The sequence below is a fragment of the Podarcis tiliguerta genome (genome assembly GCF_965153285.1).
Source record: "Podarcis tiliguerta genome assembly, chromosome: 1".
NCBI lineage: Eukaryota > Metazoa > Chordata > Lepidosauria > Squamata > Lacertidae > Podarcis > Podarcis tiliguerta.
The window spans coordinates 78673390-78679389 of record NC_139534.1 but is presented as its reverse complement, the minus strand read 5'-3'; positions in this window follow the sequence as shown (position 1 = coordinate 78679389).

The window sequence follows — 6000 nt, the reverse complement described above, 5'->3', positions numbered from 1 at the left end:
ATATATATATATATATATATATATTCTCAGAATAGGCATGCTGAAAATGGTTAGTTTAAATTGTCGCTCTAAGAGTGACAATAAAAAACTCAACGGAGGAAAAATTTAACCCGTCAAAAGAAAATTACATTTCTGAAGAACTCTAAAGGAAGCAATTTTTTTGTCCAACTTGCCAATACATAATAACTTCAGAATGGAGCTGTGTAGAAGGAAAATCTCACTGGTGTATTTTCATTCTCAGAGACCAAATACATAATTTAAAATATATTCTTAGAATTACCTTCCTCCCCCTTAAACATGCTACAACTATACAAAGTGGTGACATGACAAACTTATTGGACTTGCAGAAGGCAAACCTTCGGATCTGTGTACCTTTGTGTGCCTTTAATGGAATTAAACTCCCAACAAATCAATAATTATTTTAATCATTAACACACTTACTTTTTAATCAATGCATTAAAATGGATGACGTTTCCTGCACATTTTACATCATTTTCATATAACCAAACAAGAGCATCTGTGAAGTATTCTGGGACCTGTAGGGTTGTTCAAAGAGTCAGGGCAGGGGAGTGTGGAACCCCATGCACTTCATAGAGGCGCCACAGCACAGTGGTTACTTCAGTCCTATGGACAGCATATTAATATAGTAGCTTAATGAGATGTTAGACTTTGAGGTTGTTTTCCAAAGTCACCAGCTTAGAATCACTCAGTCTGAGACAGGCAGGCAGTTCTCTAAGGAGCAAATAAACCTCTAGAAAATACTGCTGAAGGATATTGCCAGAATGCTGTGTTGATTCTTTTTTTAGAAATTATAGGCAGAAGCAGATTCTTGAAGGACAGTGTCTATGGATAGCATTGCAATAACCATATACATAACTGGAAATCTCCCCTTTTCTTTCTCTTTCCGGCAAAACAACATTCTGTATTCAGAAGTCCTTGTCTTGTAGCTATATTCATCAGGCCAGCTGGGACCGAGGTTTGAATTGTCCATGCTCAGAATATGAATCTGCATATTGCAGCTGATTTCATTTTCATGATGGAAGGCGCTTGATTATATTTTGAATATATACATGTGGGATCCTATTCAAAATTAACAGCCTGGTATATATTGTGAAACAGGAATTAAGTAAATGCTGAGTCTGGGGGGGGGGGAGAGAGAAAATGTAACCCCCTTTTCTGCTGAGAATGTGTTCAGACCAGAAATCCTGCTAAATTTACGTACTTGTCCTTTGTTCCCCCCTAGAATCAGTTACATCTTTCCTATTCATGCCTTATCCTCCCAGATTCTCAAGAATAATGATAATTTTTGCAAGTGTACTTGTACAGCTATGAATATGTACTTCAGTAAAGAAGATGTAACATGCTGAAAAGTGTGGAAAGCATGTTGCGTGGACACTCTTCTCCAGGAAGGGGCCTTACAAGAATTCAAATGGACACTTTTTCCTCATTCCCCCTGTTATAGAAGTATGCCATGTAATACATGTTTTAACCCACTCCTACCCTATTGTCACAGTTTGCCACTCTAGCGAAGCTCTTCCACAAAGTGCATATGACAGCACCCCAGTGTATGCTTTCGGTAGCTGTAATATGGGGCTGCCCACCTGCCAATCACCAGACATCATAGTGACATCAGATGCTGCTGTGCTTTGAAGCTCCAACTGTTGGGACTTCAAAGTGCAGTGCAGGGCTGTTAGAAAGTCCTTCTAAACCTTGATTTCTGGAAGTTCAAAGACCAATGCTAAGCTGTTTGAAAGCAAACAATTCCATGCTGCTCTTTGGGGCCGGCTCAGTCTGCCTTGTTATTCCCCATTCTACTCCTGCCCTGCCCCCGTTCCACCCCATTCTGCCCTCTTCTGGGTCTGAAAACAGCCCACACATGCACGGTCACACGTTCTTTGAACACGTGAAAAATGAGGGTTGCCTGTATGAGAACAGAATCCTTCAAATTCACACTCATCTGAATTTTGGGGTGTAGTTCTCCAACTAAACAATGCTTACAAAAATGCATGTATTAAGAGGAAGTGTGTGTAGAAATGAGTGTATTAGTGAAAATACCATGCAAAAATTGCATGGTATTAGCAGAAATTGAATGTAGAAATATGCAAATTAGTCAAAATTGTGTTTATTATTCATGCCAAAATGCTGAAGAGGTTTTTAAAATAATAATAATAATGATTGTGGGCTGCTGAAAATTTTGCAGAACTGAATTTGAGAGTGGGAAAAAATGAGAAAATGAGGGAGCTGAAACTGACTGATCCTCCTATCTGGACTTGTGAGCCAGTGACGTAGATGTACAACTTCAAGGCTCCAGCTTTCCCTTCTTCAGAGTCCCTTGTACTTCTTTCTTACGGTTCTTTATCTTTACGATGGTCTGGACAGCCCTTTAAACAGAAGACAACCTTCACAGAGAGGACAAAACATCCCTTCAAATTTGAGGGCTTTCCTCTGTATAGCCCTCTCCTGGCCAGGGAGGGTCCATTTAGTTGTCTTGGCTAATAACTGTTTACAGTGCTATTTTTCTAGAAAAAGAGGTGCCGGAATGCACCATGAACGCCTCCCTCGTTCTCTTAGAATGGCAATGGAGCCCACCTGAGAGGCGCCAGAACTAAGTTCCAGAAAGTTCCAGCTGAAGAAAAGCCCTGTTTATATATACTCAATAATTTATCTAATTGTCTCTTCTTCTTTTTAACCACTAGTAGACATAACCATATAGCATGGTAGCGAATTCTACAAGGTAGTAATGCATGGTGTGCTGAAGTCCTTCCCTTGTCTCTTCTGAAGCAACCAGACAAAGTAACAGTTAAGTTGTGGGAGAACATATCAGACAACACAGCGATTCTTCCAAGCAGCTCTTTATTTGTAAGCTGGAACAGAACTGAACTGAGGAGCTCAGTCAGCCTGCTTATATAGAGCTCCACTAGAATGCAACAGTAACCATTTTCTGTAACTAGCCAATCACTGAATGTCACTTTTGATCCTTCATTTGCATACAAACTATCCAATCACTGAACGTCACTTTCGATCCTTCATTTGCATAACCATCTACAGTATCCCCCTGCTGGCCCAGGGTGAGAACTTCAGTACATAACACCCCTCCCCACCGATATAAGGTGTTAGTTACAATCGTAATGGTTACCTTATATACAGCACTACACGTAATGGTTCAATTAGGCACAAGCATATCGGTTACATTTCACATACTTAGACCAACAGTGATACATGTCCAACAACATAGTCCTTTAAATCCTGCTGGCCCAGGGTGAGAACTTCAGTACATAACAGTAACAGTCTTAAAATATGTGCTTTTGTGTGTGCAATACTTAATCTCAAGAGCAGTCCTTGGGATCTTGTTATGAAGGCTGCTGTACTCCAAATGAGTAGACGACACCCCTTGGGCTGCTTGCATTGCTGTATTTGCAGAAAATCATTGCTCAGTGAAATCCAGGTATCTGTTGTTACCCTGCAGCTTCCATGGCAGCAAGCTGTGGTATGTAATATTTTTTGCACACAGATGATCCTCGTACATCTGCCAGGCATTGTTGTATGTCGGGAGGCAAGTCCTCCACACTCAGCAGCTTTATTTTATTTTCCCCGGCACTCTTGTAAAGAGCATTTTTTAATTGCTCACCATGTGCTAAATCAGTAGTCTGGCCCACACGCACAGCGAGCACTGAATTAACATGACATGACCCAGAGATGCAAAGGGATTTCTTTCATTACCAGTGTTTGAATGCAGGGGAGAACGCGAGCTGCGTTTCCAAGACAACCACCAATGCTTAGAGAGCCAAGCAGACTAAAGAGCAAGTTTTTCATGTGGAGGAAATCAGTTCAGACAATATTCTTTTAAAAGGCACACATGAAATGTAAAAACTCCTTGTAGAAAATTAGCTAAGGGGAAAGGTGGCAAGCTGTACAGCACGGGGTAGGAAACTCTGAGGGCCTTTCTGGTCAATCAGTTTATAGTGCAATAAATGCGCAGCTGTCAAGTTTCAAGGACACTAATGATTTTTTTTAAAAGAAATAAATGGAAAAGGCCCTAAGGAGGACACATGTATTCAGATTTCTTGGTTTGCCCTCCCACAAGAAGCAGCTACTCAAAAAGCAACTACTCAGTGTAGCTTTTTACACACATACATTTAGCTGTGATTCCTACATTGCTGAGGGTTGGAGAATATGACCCCTTGGGTACCTTCAAACTCTTACAGTTATATGATTCTATGATTTTAAAGTACATTCAATGCACATTCCTCTCCCCAAATAATGCTGGGTGCTGTAGTTTGTTGGGAATTATAGTTGTTGTTGTTTAGTCGTTTAGTCGTGTCTGACTCTTTGTGACCCCATGGACCAGAGCACGCCAGGCACTCCTGTCTTCCACTGCCTCCCGCAGTTTGGTCAAACTCATGCTGGTAGCTTTGAGAACACTGTCCAACCATCTGGTCCTCTGTTGTCCCCTTCTCCTTGTGCCCTCCATCTTTCCCAACATCAGGGTCTTTTCCAGGGAGTCTTCTCTTTTCATGAGGTGGCCAAAGTATTGGAGCTTCAGCTTCAGGATCTGTCCTTCCAGTGAGCACTCAGGGCTGATTTCCTTAAGAATGGATAGGTTTGATCTTCTTGCAGTCCATGGGACTCTCAAGAGTCTCCTCCAGCACCAGGGAATTATAGTTATGTGATGGTAAACCACAGTTTCCAGGATTATTGAGGGTGGTGGGGGTGGAGAAAAAGTGCTTTTAATGTATTCTTGCATGCCACCACAATCTCCTAGCAATGCAAGATTCCAGGGGTTCCAGTCGCTTACCCAGGGTTTGGTTTCTCCTGGAGTGATAGTAGTGGAAACTGTGCTGCCTTTATGATATATGATTTATTTACACATATATACAACCTGAGCTTATGGTGGAGGGGCTCACAGCATCAACACCCCAAGAGGGACTTGCTTCTCTCTTAGCCACAACCTTGGATTCCAAGAGAAATAATTCATGGCTCTGTCTCTGGCTTCCCAGATTCTACCTTCTAACTCCTTCTAGAAGGTCTCCTACCTTCTAGAAGGTCTTTGCCCTTCTAACCACCAGTGAATTGAGAGGGCGGGGTGTGTGTGACACAGAGTCACTTCCTTTGTTACCTTTTTTAAAATAATAATATTTATTGAATTTTCCACAATACAAAGACAAATTTACAAAGACAAAAAACCAAATACCACAAAATAGAAAAGGGGAAAGGGGAAAAAAGCAAAACCCCAAAAATACATAAAAACACCCTCCCTCCACCCCACCAACACACACACACACACACACACAAACAAACAGAAAAAAGAGCAAAAACATTCAAAAAGAAAAAAATTCAATTTTTCAAATTCCATCTTTCTGTAACTTATTTCCTCGGCCTCCTCCCACCTCCCTTTTTGTATTCCAGTTATTAATCAAATCAGCAAATTCTTTCCATCTTTCACTGTTTACTGCTTACTACTTATTCACTTACTTCCTTTGTTACCTTTATGGCCCATACTTAGAGGACCCCATCACCTCACCAGGAAGCTAGCCTGACTATTCCAGGAATTGAATCCGTGCTGGATCCAGGAATTAGAAGGAGCTCAGACATACAATCTGTTTCCCCAAATTCATAACACTACCTCTAAGTTCAAGCCATCTGTCCCCATATTTGCAAATGGACAGCTGAGATCACATACTTTAATAGGCATTGCACTTGCACATATATTACAGAGCAGGGCAGTGGGTACCACACAGTCTTCACTGAAGCATCTCACCTAGCCGACTGCCCTCCAGTAGAGTGGAGAATGTTGTCCTGTCACCTGGGTTGAAGATTCTGAGTGGCTTCTACACACTGAATGAGGGAGGAATCATCTCGTGCTCTTTGCTTCAGGCAGCCAAACTTCTTGGATTGGCTCAAATTGTAAATTCCAGTTGGTATGAAATATTTTATGTGTGTTAAAGGCAGATATTGGGATACACTGTCCGGTACATCTAACCTTAAGATTGCAGTGATGGT